General features: G+C 43.2%; 2 long non-coding RNA genes across 7 annotated transcripts in view; one reads left to right on the top strand and one right to left on the bottom strand.

The window, feature by feature from the left end:
* Positions 1 to 3697: 3697 nt before the first annotated feature.
* LOC309352226 overlaps positions 3698 to 24767 on the bottom strand; it is a 36436-nt gene continuing 15366 nt past the window's right edge. For both annotated transcript variants that reach the window (XR_014161160.1, XR_014161162.1), the window contains exons 4-5: positions 11191 to 11274; positions 3698 to 3848 (exon numbers count right to left, since the gene is read on the bottom strand). This is a non-coding gene — a long non-coding RNA (uncharacterized lncRNA). The remainder of the gene's footprint in view (positions 3849 to 11190; positions 11275 to 24767) is intronic.
* Positions 13750 to 21206, top strand: LOC309352221. Of its 5 annotated transcripts, none has more exons than XR_014161149.1 (4): positions 13750 to 13865; positions 15639 to 15780; positions 18278 to 18360; positions 21067 to 21206. It is a non-coding gene; the product is annotated as an uncharacterized lncRNA (long non-coding RNA). The 5 variants fall into 5 exon arrangements; XR_014161150.1 differs by lacking the exon at positions 13750 to 13865 and adding an exon at positions 14386 to 14519; XR_014161151.1 differs by lacking the exon at positions 13750 to 13865 and adding an exon at positions 14521 to 14558.

Here is a 24767-nt window from a genome sequence, read left to right as displayed (position 1 = left end):
CATTGGGCATTTATCCTTTCCAGTCCCCAGCCAGGGATCTAGGAGACATCAGGGTTATCCAGAATGTGTGGGGATTGGGCTGGCTCTGGAGAACGTATGTTCAAGCAGAGAGCCTGCTCCCCATTTCACTGCCGTTGGAGGGGAGAGCAATGACAACCTCTCGGCATATGGCCAATGCCTCCCCTCAAGACCCCTTTAACGGGGAACCCTGGGATCACCACCACAAGGGGGCGAGGGTCACCGCTTCACGCCCCCCCCATTTAGGTAGATAGACCATTAGCTCTGGAGCCAACTGACGCTTCGCAGGTAAGATTCACCTTCTGTTGTGTGGTCAGGGTGGTCCCTCCCCTTACCTGGCCAATCCCCTGGCAACGCCTCCACAGGCAGGATTGAGCGATTGGTTGAGGTAGGTGGAGACCTCCAGGTATCCAGCCTGGGGAGGATGAAGCCAGCCCGAACTACCAGGAGCTGCACTGAGATCTGGGGGGCTGCAAGCAACCATGCAAAAGGCATGTGGGGAGCGGTCATTCTCCAGTGAAAATAGGCATGTCCTATTCCATCCTGCCAACCAGCAGTTCGAAAGCACGTCAAAGTGCAAGTAGATAAATAGGTACCGCTCCGGCGGGAAGGTAAACGGCGTTTCCTTGTGCTGCTCCGGTTCGCCAGAAGCGGCTTAGTCATGCTGGCCACATGACCCGGAAGCTGTACGCCGGCTCCCTCGGCCAATAAAGTGAGATGAGCACCGCAACCCCAGAGTCAGTCATGACTGGACCTAATGGTCAGGGGTCCCTTTACCTTTATTCCATGCTGCAGCTGATGATGTTGATGTTGATTTTATACCCCACCCATCAGACTAGGTTGCCCCAGTCACTCTGAGCAGCTTCCTACATGTAGTATACAAAAACATAATGAAACATTAAACATTTAAAAACTTCCCTATTCAGCGCTGCCTTCAGTTGTCTTCTAAAGGTTGTATAGTTGCTTACCCCCTTGGCTCGGGGGGGTCACATAACTCCCTACCCTACAATATTTCTCCAATGAAAATAGGGACAGTCTACCATACCCTCCAACATTTCTCTGATGAAAATAGGGACACCCTAAGGAAAAGTGGGACATTCCGGGATCAAATCAGAAACCGTGACAGCTTCTGTAAACCCAGGACTGTCCCTGAAAAACAGGGACACTTGGTAGGTCAGAGATACAGCAATGGTCCTACCACTCCATGAAACCCTAGCTAGGATTTGAACTACACGCTACACAAAGTAACAAATGCAGCCGGACTTTTTTTACCCCTGGGAAGAGTAACAATTCAAAGATTCCCTGTTTTAGTATAGGAAGAAACTTATAGCCCTCTGGTTCCATGATCATAGATTTAGAAGGCTCTTATGGACCAGAAAACCATCCAGTCTGACCCCTTCTCTAAATAATACCTTTCACTTAGTAGCATCCTCTCTTGACTAACTTACTGATCACAGTTGACACAAACAAGGCAGGACTGAGAAGAAGGAGTGCTACTCAAATTACTTTGGCTGAATTTGCACATAATGCCAAGCCATGGCTTATTAACTTGTGGATAATTAAAATATAGTTTAGCAAACTGGGAACATGCATCAGGCCTGTACATTTGCCATTGTCTCCTCCATTCTCATGCCAGCTTCTGTGCACCAATCCTGGTAAACGTAAACTGCATTTTCCTGTTGTATATGAAAACGTGGAGCTGTGGTTTAATGGTGGTTCACCTACCAGAACCTTAAGATATTGTCTGAATGTGATTTAAGATTCTGGTCAATAAACTGATTTAACAAGCCAGCTATGGGTTTGCTAGCCAGTAATACTATATCTGAACTACCTAATAATTATGAGTTAGCCTTTCTCCATATTTGCAAATATTCTCTTATATACAGTTTGTTTTACAGGTATATGGCCTGTTTATTTAGCCAACAGCATTCCATGCTTTACATTGTATTGAGAGTTTAGAGCTACTGTTTTTGAGGCAGAATCTTTCTGCAAATGCTTAAATCCCAAATAAACAGTAAATCTCTCAGCTCTGGGAGCCTTATACCCATTTGTTGTATCTACAGTCTGTGTCTAAGCATTTGAATCAATTTACTCTTTGATTGGACTTTGCCAGCAGCACAGAAGGATCATTGCCGGTGGATTGTGATTTTTACCAATTAGGACGCTGCCATAAGTTTGATTTTCCACTCTTCATATTTCCATCATATTGACATATTGTGTTTTGACTGTCCTGTGACATTTTTATGCTGTTATATTTTGTATTGGTGTGCTACATAGAATAAAAGGTATTGGATTTAATGGTCTTGTTACATAGTCATTTTTCTGGTTTTCCAGTTGGGATGATTCTTTAATGTCACAACTATTTGTCTATCTCATAACATTGTTGAACAAGTAAAAAAAAAATGGTTCTACTTTAGGACCAGTCTATACTTAAGACAAAATGAAGTTTATCTGGATCTCAGACATTTCCTGGGATTAAGCAGATGGTTGAAAGGAAGAAGTTACACTCCCAGATTAAAGAAGGACAGCAAGGAACTGGGATCAGATACAAGTTACTTGCTTCCCTCCAGCCTAATTTCCAACTCTGACACCTTATTTCTGCACATCACTATTGTTTTTTAAAAATTCATTTTTAATGAAGATTTTCTTGTGTTATGAAATGAACAAATAAACAAGGATCTCCAATTTCTTTTTTTCTTTTTTAAAAATATTTTTCTTTTCCAATATATATTTTTTTTAATTTTACATTCAATTATACACCAAATACATCTTGCTTGACTTCCTCCCCCTCGCCCTGGCTTCCGAATTCAATCATTCATCATCTTGCATATCATTATTTTTCCTCTGTAATTTTCGAATCTTAATTATAAATACATTGCCTGTATTTAACACATCATAAATGTTACAACAACCCTGCTAATGAAGGATCTCCACTTTCAGTTCATAGAGTCTTTTTCAGAGTTTGTGAAATGTCCTGGACATCTTGCCGTTGGAGGGAAAGAAAGGGGGAAGAAAGAGAGGCAGGTGGGGGTATTGCATAGTGTTAGTGTGGGGATTTGTGCCAGCATCATGTGGGTGGAGGGACGCAGGTGGTGCTGTGGGTTAAACCACAGAGCCTAGGACTTGCCAATCAGAAGGTCGGAGGTTTGAATCCCCATGAAGAGGTGAGCTCCCGTTGCTCGGTCCCAGCTCCTGCCAACCTAGCAGTTCGAAAGCACGTCAAAGTGCAAGTAGATAAATAGGTACTGCTCCGGCCGGAAGGTAAACCAGTGTGCTGCTCTGGTTCGCCAGAAGCGGCTTAGTCCTGGTGGCCACATGACCTGGAAGCTGTACGCCAGCTCCCTTGGCCAATAAAGCGAGATGAGCGCTGCAACCCCAGAGTCGGCTACGACTATACCTAATGGTCAGGGGTCCCTTTACCTTTACCTTTACCATGTGGGTGGGTTCTTTATATATTTATCTTTATTAGCATTGCAAGGGATTAAAGGTTCCAGAGTTTGGTTGGTTGTGCTCAGTTGGTTGCAGTGCGTGTGTGTGCCAAAGTTCAATCCTTTTGGATATCAAGCTGGAACGTGTGCAAAGGAGGGCAACCAAGACGATCAGGGGTCTAGAAACCGAGCCTTATAAGGATTGGTTGAGGGAGCTGGGTATGTTTAGCCTAGAAAAGAGGAGACTGAGAGGAGATATGGTAGCTGTCTTCAAATATCTCAAAGGCTGTTACATGGAAGATGGTTGATGGATGAATCCAGGTTTTTCTTCCTCTTGCCATGATGTTCTCCCTGGGAGATACAGCTTCTTGTTGGTCTTTGCCCTCTGGTAAGAATGTCCTCCTATTAAACATAGAAAGTTTCTCATTGCTTCTAACTGATCTGAAGCAATTGATTTTGAAGCACACATGTTGTGATTCTAGTTGAGCGAGCTAGTTTTCTCCTGCTCTGGAGGGCAGGACTTCGAACCAATGGCTTCATGTTACAAAGAAGGAGATTCCGACTAAACATCAGGAAGAACTTTCTGACAGTAAGAGCTGTTCGACAGAGGAACGGTCTCCCTCGGGAGGTTGTGGGCTCTCCTTCCATGGAGGTTTTTAAGCAGAGGTTGGATGGCCATCTGTCATGGATGCTTGAGCTGAGATTCCTGCTTTGCAGGAGGTTGGACTAGATTGCCCTTGAGGTCCCTTCCAGCCCTATGATTCTATTATTCTATGACACGCATCTCTTGCTCCATAGCACCTGAATCTGGAGCGACTGTACAATCTACAGTCAAGGCTACATTGACATATCAAAGCCCTGCACAACTTGGGCCTGCCAGAGTCCATATATTCCAGCCCAATTGCTGTAATCCCATGTTACAGAGGCCTGAGCAGCCCCCACTAAAAGTTGGGCATTTATTGTTGCTGGTCACATGACGTAGAGCATTCTTCCAGCAGAGCAGAGAGGTATCCTCGCTGCTAATTTTCAGGCATCTGTTATAGACTTTTTTATTCCAACAGACCTATTCAGCTACTTAAACATTTTTAGATGTGCCAGTCATTTTTATGATTATTCTGTATTGCTTTAATGATGTTTTATGCTTTCTGTGTTTGTGGAGCATGTGGTATACCACCCTGGCATTTGGTAGGAAGAGCAGTCTATAAATCTTTATAAAAAATAAATAGAGGAAGCCCTGTAATATGCATTTGTATTAGCCCATCCCATTTGGAGTGCATTCTGTCGGGGAAAATGAATGACCACTTGTGCCTTTTCCTAAATAATAAAAGACCATCATTTATTCCATGGCTTGTGCTATTTCCTAAATCAGAGAAGACAGTCATTATCCTCATGCAAATTAAATTCGTCTGTTTTATATTGCTGGAGTGTTTTTCTGGTGTGTTTGCTTACGCATTCCACTCATGTATTCTGCTTTATTTCACCTTGTTCTGTTGTGATGTTTTTAACTTGACATGTGTTCCCCCCCACCCCCGGCTTTCACTTTATGTTAAATGCATGCCTCCATAGTCTTTATTTCTTTCTCTTTTTTTCATTTACTCGCTAATGCCTACTGCAGAAATATTTTGTACCTGCAGTTCCTCACTTGAATTGGAAGAACAATTAATAGAAGAATGTGGGAATGAGAAAGCACTGATGCCCATAAGTGCTAATGACTTCTCGGAGTATTTGAAATAGTCCTAAGGTCAAGATAAGCATTAGCAGAGTAATGGACTGAGATTAGCTCCATTTCTGGCTCAGTCCCAGTGCAGAAATTGCTGAGTTAGACTTAAAGGACTCCAGTGTTTGTTCTATAGAGGGCTAAAAAAGGGCAATCTATGTTGAAGGGGGGGAAATCCTTGCTCATTTATAGGATCAAAGTAGGTGGAGAAAGGGTTGGAAGAGTGCCAAGAGTTCTGGTTTTCTCTGCAAGCAGAAAAGTACGCTGAAATTCAGAGGAAGGAAATAAGCTTTGCTTTTGAATAAGCAAGCTTGTTTCGGGACTCTAGGGGGCAGTAGCCCACAACAGGACAAAGGGCCCAAAAGGTTTTACAAAAAATGATCTACTGCTTCTTTCCACTGGTATTTTAAGATGCATGTGCACACATTAAGAGGGACTTTGGAATCCCAGCACATCAATGTGGCAGATGGGTAAGAAGTGTATTCTTCAAATAATTTAAATAGGGTGTGGGTTTGTTCAAAGAGGATCAGATATAGGCCAAAGTGAAATCACGAATGCAGCTGGATTGGTTTAGTTATTGAAGGTAATTATTAATTGTTAAAGTTATTTTTCAATTGAAAGGAGAGAGAATGCAGTCAAGAATTAAAGGTCTTAAAGCCCCGGGAAAGGAGGGGAAGGATTGAAGAAGGGGGTGAGGGGGGATCAAAGGCAGATCAAGTAAATAAAATATTTTAAGAACAAGGAAGAATAGAGAGAACAGAAAAACAGGTGAAGAAAAAAAGGAAGGGGGGAGAAATTTGATGCAGGTCACTTTTTAATGGAACCCTACTTAATTTGCAATTTCTGAGAAAGCATCAGCCAAGACACAGGTTTCTTGTGAAATTCACACTTCTCTGAATTTTGCAATGCAGTTCTTTCCAACCAATAAAATCTATACAAAAATGTTTATATTAGGTAACAGTGTGCATGAAAATTCATTGGTTAGTGAAAATAACTTACACAAATGCATATTGGATAACATTGTTTTTTTCAGGGACTCTTTTTACAAAATTGTAAACTGATGCAGAAATGTGGTGAACTTAATCTTTTTTTGGGGGGAGAGGGGTAATAGAAACTGAAAGTAGCAAAAATCAAAAGATTTGGCCATCTCTCATAATGGTTGAACTATGTGAGATGGTGACAATTGTACTTCACTGAACTTCTCGTTTTGTCATTACATCCAGTTATGTGTATCACTTGTACTGCCGAACCATGAAGTGTAAACAGAGTTCTTGTAAACTCTTGTTATCATATTGTTGATCAGATGAGTCTTTTCATCAATGTGATAAGAGTTGTAAATACTGCACTATGTGAACCACCCTGAGCTCCATGGGTAAAGGGTGGTATACAAATTCACATAATGATGATGTTGTTGATGATTATGATGATGCTGATGAAATTAATATTCACCTGTAGACTTTACCTCCAGTGTGGTGTAGTGGTTAAGAGCGGTAGTCTCCTAATCTGGGGAACCAGGTTCGCGTCTCCGCTCCTCCACATGCAGCTGCTGGGTGACCTTGGGCTAGTCACACTTCTTTGAAGTCTCTCAGCCCCACTCACCTCACAGAGTGTTTGTTGTGGGGGAGGAAGGGAAAGGAGAATGTTAGCCGCTTTGAGACTCCTTAAACGGATTGAAAGGCGGGATATCAAATCCAAACTCTTCTTCTTCTTCTTCTTCTTCTTCTCCTGTCCCACCAACCAGCACCACTTGGAATTCAGTATTTATTTATTCAATCCACAGCATATCCAGGTAGGGCTGGAGCAAAACACTGAAACTCTAGAGAACCATTGTCCATCAGTATAGACAATGGTGAGCAAGATGAGCCAATGATCTGACTCCACATAAGGAATCTTCCTATGATCGGTGTTTTATTTGGCCTCAACAAAGAGGAGAAAAGCACACATCAGAAAACACTCTGGCTGCCACATTGTGCACCAGTTTGCAGCTCAAGGGCAGCCCCACAGAGAGTGCACCACAGTAGTCTAAATGATAAGGCATGGCTCATAGTGGCCAGATCTGCCTTCTCCAGGAAGTGGTGTGGCAGGTATAATAGTCCAAGCTGGACAAAAGCATTCCTGGCCACACTTGGCCCTCCAGAACCAATGCTGGGTCCAAAAGCAGTGCCAGGCCATTAGTCTGGTTCCTCTCCAGAACAGGCTATACTCTCAATCCGAGTTTAGTTTGTCTGATGACCATCAGACCGTTCGTCTTGTCTGAATCAAGCACCAGCTCATTAGGCTTCATCTGGTCTTTCATTCCCCCCAGGCAAAAGTTCAGGACTTCCACAATTTTTATTTAGCATATACAATGCATGGACTGATGGCACTGATAACAGAGTTTAGGCTAAATCTCGATGCAAATATCCACACGCAAACACACAAACAAACACTGCTCCAGCCCAGTGACATTAAAATCATGTGCTCCAAAGACAGCACAAGCCTGCAGAAATTCACATTTGTTTTTTATTTATCCGCTTTCTGCCTGAAGGCTTCTGTAGGACCCAATGATGTATAACTATGAGCTGCATGAGTATATTTTATTCAGATCCATCGTTGAACAAGAGGAGAAAAGGCGTGACAGACCAAAAAAATGTAGCGCTGTTAACAAGAGCTTCTTCTAACTTTCAAAACACCTCATGGCAGGCATCCCTTCACTTTCTGGGCAAATAGCACATGGTACCGTGAGACATTAGGTTTTTAAAAGTGAAGTTAAACTGATAAATTAGACCTCATTTATTGAACAGCAGTTACAGCCAATTGCCCAGGGAGTCGTTTGACACCTCTGAAGACCCTGCTAACTTAATTGGTGATAGTTTGGGGGCTGAAGGAAGCATTTAAGCCCATAGCAGCAGGACACCGTGCAGCATGAAAATGGAGAAGACAAGCATTCGCACTGACAAGGGGAGTCATATATAGATTTTTGTGTCCATTGTTTTCGCTTATTTGTGTGTGTGCTTTACTCAGTCAATCAAATATAATTGACACCACTGGGTTCTGTTGTTTTGTGGATGACAGGAGCTAATGCAAGGCGAAAAAGCTGGAACTAAACTTCCCCCTGAAAGGCTGCGGAAAGGTTTTTCCACCGGGCCTGTGACATTTTTTGCTCAATTGTATTAATTGATGTAGTGACAAGGCAGTTGGAAAGATGATGGATACTGATCACTACACCCTTTTTTATATAAAAAATATAAGGCCGGGGGATGATAGCTCAGGATTAACATAAACTCTGGTTATGTGCAAGTACGGGAAATGTATTCAGGGAGAACCCAGGCCAAGGAAGAATGAAGACAGAATTTCGAAACACATATCTGAGGAAGTAAGGCCCACAGAGTTGCATAGAGCTTTTACTCCCCTGTAAGTGACCGCAGGATTGCATTGTAAAACAGGACTCCCAAACACATGGGAGTCCCGCTGAATTCAAAAGTTGGAATCAGAGCTTGCTCATGCTCATAGGAGCATCCCTTGTCAGGGATCGTGCTGAGGAGGGCTGCACTGAGGAAGAATGGTGGGAGCCACCCCCACCCCCACCCCCTGATCCTGATCATGATCCTGAATCTTCCCAGGAGCGGGAGGACAGTATAGATTTGGAACAGCGGTTTGCAGAGGGACATAGTTCAGAAGGCAGAAGCTGGGAAATACTGGGTGGGGAACAGCTGTGCAAGCCTTTGGGAGGCAGAGATGCAAGAGGGCATCGGAAGAGTGAGGGAAGGAAAGAGGGACAGAGGCCAGTGTTGCCCATGGCATCCCTGACCATCATTCAAGGTGCCCCAGGGTGCTACAGCACACTGGTTGAAAGCCACTGCTCTACAGGATCCAGCCTATGAATACTAACTCATGAATAAACAGGTTTAAGACTGTACTACACACTACTGAAGGTAGACTCTAGAAAATGTATTAGTGGTGATCTTGACCTCTGATCTTCCTCTTTCAACTCTTCCACTAACATTATCCACCCATTGCTTCCCTGGCATATTTCCACGAACACTTAGTTGGTGGCTGCATTGTATCCCATGAGATGCCTCTGCCTCATTTATAGAAGACTGAAGAACCATAAAACTTGGAGGGCCTTCTATTGGGGCTTTATGGGGGTGAGCAAATGAGGAAGGGGTATAGAGAGTACAAGGACAGCTCTGGTCAGGAAGAAGAAGAGCTTATGGTAGCCCCAAGTGTCCTAATATGAAGGATGGACTGAATTAAGTCCCACCCTGGTTTCTGAAACCATGAGGTCTTACTACTTCACGGGCTATCCTGTGAATCAGCCTTCAGGTGAATCAGGCAATTTTGGTCACTCACAGATAGTAAAAGACATTCCTTGGACTTGTTCAAAGGAAGGAAGGGAGGAAAATGGTGTCCTGTGATAAAAGAATTCCCAGAACAATCGTGCAATGCAAGGATGAAGAAGCTTGGCCTTCCAGATGTTGCTGCATTTCCTGTTTTGTTTTCATTTTGTGTGTTCACAAGAGCATTTCCAAATCGCTTTTGGGTCCTTAAAAAGGGCTCCAAAACGTTTTACAATGCTCAGAAACAGGCGGGAAGCCTGTGACCCTCTAGATGTTCCCAGACTGCCAGTCACACCATCCCTCATTACTGCCAATGTCGACTTGGACTGATGGGAGCTGGAGTCCAAGAACATCTGGAAAGCCAGAGGGCCTTCATCCCTATTCTAATGTGTTAACTTAGCAAGAATAGCAGAGAAAAATATGGCACATATGTGCCCCACAGTTGTGGAACTCTGTGCCTCTGGGGACCCTGCAGGACTCATCCATTGTGATGTGTATGAGAACTTTGAAGATCAAACATTCCTTTTTAACCAGGCCTCTGGTTGATTTGATAGACATCCTATGTCCTTTTAAACTGTAGTGGGGGTATTGGGGGGGTATTGGGTTGTTACTTTTATTTTGATTATATATTCTGTGGTTTTATATTTTGATTTTGTTCTGTGAACCGCCCTGAGACCTCCGGGTATAGTGCGGTATATAAATTCAATAAATAATAACAATCTCTTTTCTGTAGCTTTTAGTAGGTAGTGAGTGCATAGTGAGGATTTTACGCTGTGGGTCCTTGGATTTGAAAAGCTGCCCTGCTCTTTTATTCATTAGATTAATTTACAGAATGTGTTGCTTTTTCTTATTTTATGTATTGCAATGTTTGTAAAACAATGGATGCCTCTCTGTGAACAATATTTCTCAAAAAGCAGGGCATAAATTAATAAATACTAATAAATTTTAAAACATTAGTTAAGTTGTGCTGTTACATTTTTAATGGTCGTTTCCATGATATTGGCAAGTGATTAACTGCACATTCATGGCGATCCTTCATCTCACCTGACCACAGCTACATTGAACCAAATTGTCTGGTCCCTTAACCAGTGAAACCACTAAAAATGAGGTAAAATAATATTACCATCCTTACGAACATTACAGGTTCTGATCCCTTGAAAATCGGAAGACCCCTCCCCTTTTCCTTATGTTTCATTTTCTAACTAAACACTAACTTCGTTTTAGAATGAGCATTTGTTATGATTTCTTTTATATGGGTAATGGAGAATGTAATGTGGAAAAAAATGTGTTTTAATGGCTGGTTAGGTTTATATTAAGAATTAGATTGGTACATCTGATATCTTATGGAGCTTTTATTATATTAGTCAAGTTATCCCAGAGTGTATATTCAAAAGTAGTAACTTGAAAATATCCCACAAGGATATTAATACAAATAATCTGGTGTCACATTCGCCCCACACGTGGAATGTGTTATCTCATTTGTGATTATCTACTATTAACACAATACTGTCTGCAGACTTAGCTCCACTGGAACCCTCTGAGAGTAATTCACAAACTTGATACTTGCCTAAAAAAATCTTATTAGGTACAATGCTGGAGTCCTAATCATGAGTCATCTTATGCTATAATAAACGCAAAGCTTGTAAAACACTTTGTACTATGTAAAGTATTATAAAAACAAGAACAACCTAGAAGTAGCTTACAATACCTTATACTGAATCCATCTTCATCGTCCAGTTACTGGCAAAAGACTTTCCCAGTAGCTGCACTCACCTTCTGTAACGCCCTCTCTCTGGATGTCAAAGAAATAAACAATTACAATATGACTTTTTTATAGACATGTGACGGGAGCCCTGTTTTGGCAAGCATTTGACGTTTTGTTGTTCTCCCTTATATTTTGTTGGAAGCTTCCCAGAGCTGCCCAGGTTGTAAACTTCCCTAACCACCCCACAGCTGGCTGCTTCTTTTTGTCACTGTTGCAAAAATTCATCTGGTCGAGGGGGGTAGTAAAATATGCTTTGAGGCGCAGGCTGATGGGCTAGCCTCCCCTAGCTTACTGCATTCAACACTTTAGAGCATTCTATGGGAGGAAATTGCTTTAATTTTTATCTTGCTTGCCTCCCTTCAACACGTTCAAGGCAGATAACAAGGCTTCTGGCAATGATTGGTCCAGCTGCCCTAGAATTAAGCATGTGAAAATATTCGTTGGAGGAGATAGCGTGTGAGCGCAGGGTTCTTTCATGTCGTCGGAGGAAAATGGCATCCCATTACATCTTAGCTGCCTCTACAAAGAACCCAAAGGACCTGTCTCACTCGGCAGGGACCCCAGACTTGGGGGAAGCACTTTGTTGGAAGCATCCATCTCTTGACAGGCCAGGTGAGGGTAACCAGTAGCAACCTGCAGGCAACGTTGGGCCCATCAAAAGTTGGCGAAGCTTTTTCTACCATTCTCTTTGCATGTGTCTAGTAGAAAAGCTTTGTTGGAAAGTTCCTACTGGTTTTATATTAGAGATCTTGAAGCTAGCACAACCTTCCTCAGCCCAGATATTTTAGACCAGGGATCAGCAAACTTTTTCAGCCGTGGGCCAGTCCACCATCCCTCAGACCATGTGGTGGGCCAGACTATATTTTGGGGGGAAATATGAACAAATTCCTATGCCCCACAAATAACCCAGAGATGCATTTTAAATAAAAGGACACATTCTACTCATGTAAAAACCCGCTGATTCCTTGACCGTCCGCGGGTCGGATTTAGAAGGTGATTGGGCTACATCCGGCCCATGGGCCTTAGGTTGCCTACCCCTGTTTTAGACCACAGTTCCCTTCATTCCCCACCAGCATCACCAATGTTCAGTGACGATGGGAGTTGTAGCCCAAAATATCTCTAGGTTACCAGGCTGGGGAAGCTCAGCTAGCCTAAAGTCCTCTAATACAGGCATAGGTAAACTCGGCCCTCCAGACTACAACTCCCATCATCCCTAGCTAACAGGACCAGTGGTCAGGGATGATGGGAACTGTAGTCTCAGAACATCTGGAATTTGCCTATGCCTGCTCTAATATAACACCAGTAGGAACTGACCCAACAAAGCCTTTCTACTAGACACATAGTTTTTTAAGGGTGCCGATCACATTACTACCTTAGAGGGCAGTGAAGTTGTTTCCTCCCCATTGTGTTTCACAGCTCTCCCTCCCAGCTGTTCACTTCAGCACGGCTTCCATTATTTGTGTGTACACTCAGAGCCATTGACAGGGAGGAATGTCTTTGAAAAGGTGCACATGTTGGCTGAAGACAAACTAGGAATGGCTCCAAGACTCTGATTGTTGTGAAGCTGGTTTGAGAAACGAAGCATAATAAAGTACCGGGTGCATATGCATTTTGGATTATGTCGTGCAAATTTGGATTAGAGACCAGCCCTGGAAAAATGTGGCGAATGCACAATAAATGGGAATATGAACACAGCTCAAGGAAGGGAAATGTATCTGTTTTCCTTCAAATACTCATATTTGTGCACATGATGACACCATTTCCTTCTGCACACAGACGATCTTTGTATAGAAGAAATATCATAAGTGCCTTCATTCCCATACATCCCCATTGGTGAATGAAAAGGAGCACAACTTGCAGAACAATGCACCCTTTGAGGTCATTTAATGCACAGCTCAGCTGGCTTCATAAATATTACGGGCACGCCCGTGTTCACGTGATCCCCTGCAACAGCTCTTGACACTTTGCCTTCTCAGATCAAGCTTGATTGTGATTACATGTTTGTGTGAGACTGACAGCACACTCCCAGGTTCTCTTGGGGCCAGTGGTTTTACTTTGCATAGTAATAGATGGACAAAACGAACTCTGAACACAGTCCGATGCTGTGGTTATCTAGACTTAGGAAGGGATATAGCCATACAATTGCTACTTTAACCACTCTATTGAACTGAAGTGGGTGTTTTGTGGCTAGGTTTTGGTCACTGTCCGAAGGGACTCAAATAAACAACCTTAGCCAAGGGATTGGGGGAAGCCCTGCAGATGAGAAGCTTGTCCAGGCCTCTAGTGGATTCGTTCTTACACCAGAGCATCATTTATGTCTATGTTCTTCCATCTACCTTGTTTGCAGTAAATAGCTGCCCATTATGTCAGGTCAGGCAAGCAACTGTGGCGTCACAGCTCAGCAACCGTGATCAGCTTGCCAAGCATGGAGGTGAGGGCCTCTGGGGAGCAGCCGTGTGTCAAGCTCTTGTCTGTCAAGGTTCTAAGCGACAGTTTATCTTGAGGGTTTAAAACATCCCTTGCAAACCTTTCCCTCCTCCCCTCTCCTTGTTGACAATCCACTTGAAACAAGACAGATGTTGGGCCAGTTTTCTTTACGGTTGCTCTAATTCCACAAGGTGCAATACACAAAATACAATTCTGCCCTTCTTTAAAGGTTGAAATCAAGTCGAAGACAACTCTCTCTCTCTCTCTCTCTCCCCACACCAACTCACCCCAAACTCTGATGCTGTCAATTTACTATCCTTATGTACAAGTCTTAAAGGAAAGCCTGACTGGGATGGTTTTTTTAGCGAAGTGATAATGAAATAAGGCTTGCCTCCAATTGTGTGCTGCTTTTGTACCGTCTGATAATTCACAACCCACTTTTGCACATCCGAGACTGATAGGAAGGGGCAGAATATATTGCACAGAGGGCTATGTCTTTTCTCTTAGAAATTTTACATCACCTTCCATTGACTCTCACTAAGCAATCTACGCCACAGTCCTTTTAAAAAAAAGAATCGTGATTGAACTAATGTCTTTCATGTACAGTCATACCTTGGTTGCCGAAGGCCTTTGAACTCGTACATTTAGGCTCCTGGACAATTGAAAACCGGAATTGAGTGTTCCAGTTTTCAAATGATTTTCAGAAGCTGAATGTCCGGCGCAGCTTCCACGGCTTCCGGTTAACTGCAGGATGCTCCTGCAGCACTTAGGAAGCTGCAACTTGGTTTCCGAACAGTTCCGGAAGTCGAACAGACTCCCAGAATGCATTCTGTTCAAGAACCAAGGTACAACTGTATTTGCTATTGCACTTCTGATGTCAGACGGTGAGAGGAGGCCCAACGGGGCCTGTCGCACCCTCTGAAAGGCCTGCCAGGGGCCCAATGGGGCCCTCCCAGCTGTGGAATATTGAGGGGGCTTGGTCCCCTCAGTGAAAAATTGGGGGACTTGGCCTCCACAGCCCCGCATAAGCGGTGCACCTGTTGGTCATTGTAAGATTACTTTCAGTTACAGTTGTACCTCGGTTAACAAACACCTCAGGTTACAAACACCTCGGGTTACAGACTTTGGGTTAAGTAGTACCTCGGGTTAAGAACTTTACCTCAGGATGAGAACAGAAACCGTGCAGTGGCAGCGGGAGGCCCCATTAGCTAAAGTGGTACCTCAGGTTAAGAACAGAATGGACCTCTGGAACGAGTTAAGTTCATAACCAGAGGTGCAACTGTACTTCAAGTCTGGTGTTGCAGCAAGTGTGCAGAGACTTATTGAAGTTTAGGGCCTGGAACAAGTGGTAGGTGGGACCAAAGATAAAAGTGAGAGGAGCACTCCTCTCTCTTATTTCCCCCCCCCCCCTTTGCACACACTCACACAAATCCACCCAGACACAGGCGCACCATTTGCACACATCAATTCATCCTGCTATCCTGCAGCCCACAAATTTTAGAATTCACAGGTTTGCGACACAAAGATGATTACCTTTGGTACTTTGCCGCCGCTGTCCTAGTTGTTACATGCTAGTCTGTGTACTTATTAGCCCTTCCTTTAGGATTCCAAGCCCTTATCCATTTTGGAAACAGAGTTATAACAAGGGAGCACTTCAGTCCATAAAAAACAGCAGTAAGAAAGAAAAAGGAAATTTATCACAATGAAATCCTTTCATTACCTTTCGAAGGTACCATAAAAGATGGATGCGGATATATGACAGAACCGGCTCATAGCCATTTAAAGAAATTTCCATCCAGTAATTAGGAAATGCCATTATATCTAAACCGATTGACTAATAATAATAATTTTTTTAAAAAAAAAAAATCATTCTTTGCTCTGGTAAAATGCGTTGACCTAATGGATATTCCTCAAAGGTAAGTCAAAGTGTTATGTGATGTTCTTTTATTGATTGTTGATTCTAGGTTTGCCTCTGGGAACAAGAACAGCAAAGAAATGTTCTGAAAGGAAAAAAAGAGTGACCTTTTCCGCAGAGGCATTTTAAACCTGTGTGATGCTTATGTAGCCAACCAAGAATATAATAAAGAGAAAAAAGATAGTGTAACTGTAAGTAAACCAGGGAGAGATGGGTGTTTGTGAAGTAATTTTTATAGGAAGAATGTAGAAATTGTATGCTACTTGGTAGCAATAATGAAGAAACAGTTTCCTCATGCAAAGCAATAGTCTTTCATTTTCAGTTAACTTTATGCACATTTTCAATTTTTTTACAGCCACTGGTAGCAGGTGCATTAATCTGTGGAAAATGTCTTGTAATGGAAGGAACATAAAAACATTATCCACTCATTAATGATGATGGTGGTGATAAGACTTATCCCCACTCCCCTTTGTTTTACTTAGAAGTATAAATTTCAATCAAAAATTATTATGGCTTTCCCACTAATGTGCTTTGCACAAAACTCTGTCTTCTCATTCCCTGAAACAAAGAGATATTTATACCTACTTTTCTTCTGTCAGGCAACCCAAGGCACTGTACGTGTGGTGCCCAAATTGTCTAATTGACTTCTAGTCTACAAGCACTTTTATAATGTGCAGGGAATATGTTCTGTTCTATTTTCCAACAGGTTTCTAAATTATCTTTTATATCATTTCAAATATATTTATTGCCCTGAAATTGGAAATGTTTAATAAAATACATTTTTACACCTTAAAAAGGCATCTTGGTTAATAAAAGGAGAAAGGGGAAAGAAAAGGTATCAATTTTATGCAATAATAGTAATTATTCCATAATTTTAGGAAGTGTACAAATGAAACATGTGGACCTAGCTCACCTAGCTGCTTCTTGTAAATTTATTTGCTCCTTTCCCTAAGCCATCACATATTGAGCAGGCAGGATTTATTTGTAACTTTAAAGAGACTCAAACAACGCATCTTTAATATGGTATATTAAAACCACCCTTATATTCTATAGAGAACGCCCTTATATTGCAAAGAGAATGCTGTGCATGCAGCTGACATTTTCTTAAATGTTGCAGCCTTACATAGACATTAATAATTATTATTCTTATTTAAATTTTAATAATAATAATCGTATGTAACATGGCAAAATTTAAGAACATTTCAATTACGTGCACTGCATTCTCTTTGGAATGGACCTGCAATTAAATCCTAGGACTTGACATAACCGTAAGAGCGTAAGCAGATGCAACCAAGACAAAGGCACAAATAAATGACCAAAGCAAGTTCTTGCTCATCTTTTAATTGTGGCCTCTAGCTTGTTCAGCACTAAGGCCAGGGTTGAGAAAACCATGGTCTTTCCAGAGGTTGTTGGCCTACAACTGCCAAGATCATTGACCTTGCTTGCCGGAGCTGAAATCCAACAATATATTTATGGCCATACCTTTCTTAGGTTAACAGGGCTGTCATATTATACTGCTGTAGCAGCTACTGCCCTTCCCTTTTATTTCAGTGGTAGTTGTGCCCTCCAGCTTGAAAAGCCTGTTGTTTAAACTAGATGCACAATATGTTTCTGATTCTCTAAGAACGACCCTACTGTTATAACAGGTAGAGCTCAGCTCTATAACAAAAACAGCGGGACTGGTAAGGACAATGAAACATGCACTCTACCTCTTGAAAGATAAGCACAGTTTAGTGCTGCTTATGGCTTAAAAAAAGAAAGGAAAGGAAAGAGCCATGTAACTAATGTTTGTGTCCATCTCCTGCCTGATAACATCTCTGCTATGTGGGCTTCTGATTGAACAAGATCAGAGCATTTTTCAGAGTCACATTTTACTTTGCCTTACAACAAAATGCTGATAAAATCGAGTCTGGTTAGATTACAAGAGATCACAATTTTTAAAAGTCGAGGTACATATTAATACAATAAATCTAGTACCTGCAATATCAAATAACAGGCTGGATAAAATCTTATTCCCTTTTTATTTGGTTGCAAAAATTGCAGGACAATTTTCAGAAGTTTGTTCATCTCTATTGTTGTAGATACAGCTACTGAACGTGTGTGGAATAAAATTAAGAGAAAAGAAATGTTCCTTTCTAGAAACATTTCTGTCATGATGGAGGGTCTTAAATGCAATATGAGTCACTTTGACTTACGATGAACCTGAAATTGTCCTGAAATTTTCAGGTAGCTCAAGTGGATATATACATTTAGGAACAAATGATATCTTTGGGGCACAAAAAATATCTTTGGCTCATAGCTAAAATTAAGTGCTTACACATGGATAACTTGGGGGGGGGTCACTTTTTGTGTACAGGTACAGATCTAATATATTTGATGGTGATCTGTTTGTACCACATCACTTTCAAAGCAATGTGCTTTTAGATGAAAATCAAAGTGCCTTTTCTATTGAAAGTGATATACTCATCACATATAACTTGGGCCAGTTCTGGGGTGGACAAAGAACATGCACCTAGAAAACTAAATCCTCCACCTGCCCTGAGTTGACAATCAACTTTTTATTTTGTTCTGTGTATATTGCAATGTTCTTTTGTTGCTATGGCTTATGGCTGACGCAAATAAAGATTCATTCATTCATTTCCTGCTCCAACTGAAAATATTGTCTGCTGTCACCATCTTGTCTAGCAGGCCTGTGGAACATGCAAGCAAGTGGTTCTAAGAGGAAGCCAAGCCCAGGAACTCAGGGTAATTTTACATAGGCACATCAGAAGGTACTTTATACAATTTCATCCTCTTTGTTGTTGTTGTTTAGTCGTGTCCGACTCTTTGTGACCCCATGGACCAGAGCACGCCAGGCATCCTCTTTAACATGCTTAATATATTCTGCTATTTTCTTACACTTCAAATCCCCTCTGTGGTCTTCTCATATGGGAAATACCTTATAAAATAGTCTAGAAAGAGTTTCCAGGCTTCTTTAAAGAATTCTAAATTTGTGCCTTTTATCAGCGCCGTCAGTTTTGCCACCTCTGCAAATAAGTTCTACTGTGAAGAGTACATACTATAACTTGTACTAAAAAGATGTGGTTATCAGCTGGTTCATATGCTGCAAAATCCTTAGTGGAGCAGCCCTGTGGACGCACAAAGGAAACGACATATGAACTGGCATTGCATCAGAGGTGGTGATAGCCACTTTCTTAATTTAGGTATTACCCACCACACAGTGGTGGCTGGTGCCCATTGAAACAGGCAGAGTGGAAGGCAGATAGAGCAACGGGAATTGGAGACAGAGCCAACGATGGGCAGAGCCAACTAATTTCAGTTTCGTCCCCATCCTCCTCCCTGCTGAGTTCTGCAACAGTGAGACTAAGAAAGAGGAAACTGACAGCCAGGTGCACCCCCTTTATTGTTGTTGTTGTTTAGTCGTTTAGTCGTGTCCGACTCTTCGTGACCCCATGGACCAGAGTACGCCAGGCACTCCTGTCTTCCACTGCCTCCCGCAGTTTGGTCAAACTCATGTTGGTAGCTTCCAGAACACTGTCCAACCAACTCGTCCTCTGTCGTCCCCTTCTCCTTGTGCCCTCCATCTTTCCCAACATCAGGGTCTTTTCCAGGGAGCCTTCTCTTCTCATGAGGGGGCCAAAGTATTGGAGCCTCAGCTTCAGGGTCTGTCCTTCCAGTGAGCTCTCAGGGCTGACTTCCTTCAGAATGGAGAGGTTTGATCTTCTTGCAGTTCATGGGACTCTCAAGAGTCTCCTCCAGCACCATAATGCAAAAGCATCAATTCTTCGGCAATCAGCCTTCTTTATGGTCCAGCTCCCATACATCACTACTGGGAAAACCATAGCTTTAACTATACAGACCTTTGTTGGCAAGGTGATGTCTCTGCTTTTTAAGATGCTGTCAAGTTTCTCCCAAGAAACAGATGCCATGACAAGGCAGTGATCCATGAAGGAGGTGCACCCCCCTAGGGTAGTTGTAATAGGCAATAAGGGGAAGCTGACTCAGAGCAGAAAAAGTTTGGTGGGGCAGTGCCCCATCTGTCCTAATAGATCCACTATTAACTCCACTGCCAACCAAAATGCATCCAGCTGGTGTAGTACAGGCCCCTTTGATAGGAAACAGGCTGGCATTGGATACAGAAGACCCAATGCTCATCCTGCTCTGCCCCCAGAATGCCTCTTTTTCTGACTTTACAGTCTCCAAGATTGGCAGGATTCTGGTCTGTTGTAACCTGACAGAAGCTCACACCTTGGGTGATGGTGTAGTGATCTCAGGCAGGCAAGCAATACTCGATAAGAATTAATGACTCTCTGGCAGTTTTATGGTACATTTATTTACAGAGTACATACAGCACACGGTTTCCAGCCTGCCGCTCTTGAAAATGAGTTGGTCAGTCTGAGTCTCCATCCCAGTCACAGCAGGAACGTCACCAAAGCCCTGCCTTTCCCCTCTTGCCCTTCTGTTGCATTCTGACCTTTTCAGCTCTTCAAGAATGGGGGCTAGGAGGGTGGAAATTATCCCCATTCTCAAAGGAAGAACTCTCTGGTGGTTGCCTAGCAAGCCTCTCACTGTTGTCTATCTCTCCCCCTTCTTGTAAGCCATCTGTTCTAGCTAAGTCAGGGAACTCTTTGTGAAGGAAGGTCAAGCCCAATTCCTCCTGCTCTGTCTGCGATCTTTCGTCTCCAGAGCCAGACTCTGTCTCTCTCTGTCTATCTTCTGAGTCTGATTCTTCCCCTGTGGTTGATTCAGCCACATCCCTGACAGGTGGATGGAAACTTCTGCCAAATCCTAACCTCCAGCAGAGGCATGGATCAGGGGTTAGAATTGTTCTGTCCAATGGTTTTAAAACAAGATTGGACAAATTCATGGCTATATGAAATCTCCACTGAATACCAGCCACTGAAGAGCAATGGCATGATGGCCTCCTTGTGGACTTGTCTGAGGCCCCACTTTGGATGCTGGACTTGGTAGAACATTGACCTTATCCAGCAAGACTCTCCTTATGTTCACATGACTGTGATGCCAACGTCACAGCTGCCTCTCTCATGCAGAGCACCACCAAGAAGCTGCGCCTGTCACCAGCTCATATGCTTGCACCATTATCTTCATGGCTGCATCGAGGGGACCGATATTTTTAGAGCATATGAGCCGGCCCTGTGTGCAGCCCGTTTGCAATATGAGAATCTCTTCAGGACTCCGTGAAATGCAAGAGATAGGTAGGAATGAATGCAATGAATGATGCAAATAGTTGTGTATCTCTAAAGATCACATGAGTGGAAAATCCCATTTGCACATATTCTGCAAACAACTACTGAAGAAATAACTCCTGCCCCATAACATATAATGAGAAGTAACTATTGCATATATTGTAGTTTGCGACTGTTCTCGAGGTACGCTTAATGCAAACCAAGCTGTGTTCATTTGCTTTGCAAATGTTCCTGCTGAGGTTCATATTTTAAAATTTCATTTTATTACAGATATTAACAATGATGCCACAAAGAGTAAACATTCTGCTATTGCATCCTGATTGCCAGGAGAAAGAAAGTAGAACAATTTCATTGCTCCTTAGCCGGTGTATACTGATTGATTCAAATAAAGAGGCCTTTGGGGAAAACAAGATCATTCTCAACTAATTACAGTTTTGCATATTTTGTTCATTTGTGAAATTCAGGATACACCCTACTGGCTTATAGATATTGTTTTGACAAACCAAAGATTATGCTGATGAGCAAACTGTTGCAGAAGACAAAGTAAACATACCTATTAAAAACGTCTGGTGTTACAATTATAAAGATATGTTATCTGGAAATTGTAGAGCTAAACGATTCAAAATTCGCTAATAACCTAGATTCCAGTGTAATAGCATTGCACTTGTCAAGTCCGGATGTTAAAGTATTTCTGTTCTCGAGTAGCTTAAATCCCATCCATGCCTATATTTCTGTACTTCATTTGTATGTAAAATTCAGTGAGATTTGATATGCAAAGCCCAGTTCCCTTTCTTGCCTCAACTGCTGCCTATTATTGGTATAGAACGAAGTCAATGGAAAGTTAACTAGCTACGTAAGGAATCCATGACTCTCCTGTTCATAATAGCAATCATTCACTTCACTTCCTATAACATATACAAGCATAATTAATAACACAAAGCCCTTAGAAAATCAGGCTCGGGGGGGGGGGGAATTCAGAACTAATGCAAGCATTCTAATGGTCATTTCAAAGTGTCCCATAACCAATGAGAGTCACTATCTGTTGTCATCATAACATGACAACTATTTATGAAGGCCTCATTCTGCGACCCCAGCTAGTATGCATGATACTCTAGAATAGTTCCTGGATTTGGGCATGCAGGGAGATAATCAGCACCATTACTTTTCCTGGTGAGTCATAAGATTAAATTTAAGCTTATGTTTTAATATGTAAAGCAGTGCTGCTGGCGGGGCTGATGGGAGTCATAGTTCAAAACATCTAGAGGACACCAGGTGGGTGAGGGCTGATGTAAAGACGTAACCTCCTTGGCAGCAGAACACATCCTTGAATTTCCACTGAAAGCAACGGGACTTATTTTGTACTTCTTCATGTTAATCCTTCATTCATCCCACACATCACAGTACAGTGCATTCAGTGCATTTCCCTGTTACATTGCTAACAGCAAACAGTCCATGGGTGTGTTTTTAAATAGCGGATTTAGCATGCCAGGGCTACTGTGATTTACTTTGATCTACTTTAATTTCCAGTATGTGCTGGAAATTCTGCTCGTAAAATATGGACAATCTTTTCGATCATGATATGGGTCTCTAATTTCCAAGATTCTCCGCATATCGCTAGAGAAGGCAGATGCACCCCCATCCCCATGTTTAAATGTAGATAAATAGCAAACCTAAAAGTTAATGTGAGCATTTCTGAAGTACAGTGGTACCTTGGGTTACATACGCTTCAGGTTACAGACTTCGTTAACCCAGAAATAGTGCTTCAGGTTAAGAACTTTACCTCTGGATGAGAACAGAAATCATGCTCCGGAGGCACGGCGGCAGCAGGAGGCCCCATTAGCTAAAGTGGTGCTTCAGGTTAAGAACAGTTTCAGGTTAAGAACGGACCTCCGGAATGAATTACCGTATTTTTCGCCCTATAGGATGCACCGTCCCATAAGGTGCACCTAGTTTTTAGGAGGGGAAATAAAGGGGGGGATTATTTTTCCCCCAGGCACGGGGCTGGGGCGGGGGAAGCCCGAACTTCCCCCGACCCCAGCCCCCAAACAGGCAGCTCTCTGCAAGCCGTGGGAGCCCAGCGCCGGCTCCCGCTGCTTGCTGAGAGGTCCGCGAAGCCTGGACGCGCTGAGCTCAGCGCGCGCAGGCTTCAGCATGCAGGCAACTCTCCGCAAGCAGCAGGAGCCCAGCACCGGGCTCCTGCTGCTTGCGGAGAGCTGCGCGAAGCCTGGAGAGTGAGAGGGGTCGGTGCGCACCGACCCCTCCCGCTCTCCAGGCTTCAGCGAAAGCCTGCATTCGCCCCATAGGATGCACACACATTTTTGGAGGGGGAAAAGTGCGTCCTATAGGGCGAAAAATACGGTAAGTACTTAACTCGAGGTACCGCTGTATCTTGAAATGATTTCGAACCTTATTGGGCTGGAAAGCAGAGGCAAACTCTTGTCCTCACGCATTTTCTTCCTCTAATGCAAATGCTCGTACTTCTCCATAAGCTACCTGACTTCTGTATAATGCACCTAATTAATGATATTGACAACGGTGAATTTTGAAACCAAAATGAATGATTAGCAAGCGTTCCCTGGGTTGTCTCTCAGAAAGATAGAACTTCCTCCAGGCCCGAAGGAAAACGATAACTCTTTCCACGTCGCTCTTTTCGGGACTGTAATTCATGATCTGCTTGGAAAGATTAACACACCGCATGGATGAAACAGCTTTTTCTTTTTGTCTTGATTCCTGATCTGAGGCTGTTTTAAGTTAACTATCAATGCAGTTAATAAGTACAGCGGCAGCCGCTGAGCAGAGGACATGAGCAGCCGAGCAGTCAGAGGAGGATGCTTTGACAGAAAATGGACAGGTACAGATCATGTTTTGCAAAGCATTCTATATGGAGCCTCTGCCGTGGCATGGACTTGGTGGCCATCAGTCTCTGTAATAGGTTGCATCCAACTAAGTTACCTTCAGAATAGACCCATTTAAATTAATGGACCTAACTTAGTCATGTCCATTAATTTCACTGAGTGTGCTCCAAGTATGGCTAACATTAGTGCAACCCATCACCTGCAACTTCACGTTGTCTGTTCATTACATTGGTAATGCCAGGATTGGCAGAGTAGATATAATTAATCAGCATGAATGAATAAGGTGGTACTTGCTGAATTATATGTTTTAGCCCCATTCTCAGCAATCTCATTACAGTCAACTCGCGATGGGGCATTAGGGTAGTGCTAATGCATTCCTGCTCGGGTCTCCATGTGTTAGTATCTGTGTAGACCAGGGGTAAGTAAGGCTTACCTTGGCTGGGCCGGTTCACTGCCATGGAGCCCCCTCTGTGGGCTGGATTGCAGGCACGCATGACTGCGTACACCCACGATTTCCGGCGTTGGCATCTGTGCAGACACGTTTTCCGGCATCTGTGTCTGCACAGACACGTTTTCCGGTGCCACGGAAACAAGTCCCCGCACCACGCTGTGCTGGTTTAGCACAGCATGTGGGGACTCGCCAAGCGGGCGGCTCGGTTTGGGGGCAGCTCTGGGGGCGGTAAAACAACCCCCATGGGCCAGTTGTGGCCCATGGGCCTTAGGCTGCCGACCCCTGGTGTAGACACTGTGCATGTGAAACGCCTCCCCCTGTGACAGGGAGTGGCAGGGCTCCAAAGAGTGTGTGGCGGAAGCAGGGGACCAGGGGAGTGCCCCAGAAGAGGAGGTCAGTGATTTATGGGGTGTCACACCACCCCCAAGGCAGGAGCCATGGAGGTAGGTAACAAAAAAAAAGGTAAAGGACCCCTGGGCAGTTAAGTCCAGTCAAAGGCGACTATGGGGTTGTGGCACTCATCTCACTTCTGGCTGAGGGAGCCAGCGTTTGTCCACAGACAGCTTTCTGGGTCATGCGGCCAGCATGACTAAACCGCTTCTGGCACAACGGGACACCGAGATGGAAGCCAAAGTGCACGGAAATGCTGTTTACCTTCCTATTTA

This window comes from Podarcis erhardii (genome assembly GCF_964252035.2).
Source record: "Podarcis erhardii genome assembly, chromosome: 11".
Classification (NCBI taxonomy): domain Eukaryota; kingdom Metazoa; phylum Chordata; class Lepidosauria; order Squamata; family Lacertidae; genus Podarcis; species Podarcis erhardii.
Note: the sequence above shows the minus strand (reverse complement) of the source record. Positions and strands in the feature narration are given on the sequence as shown.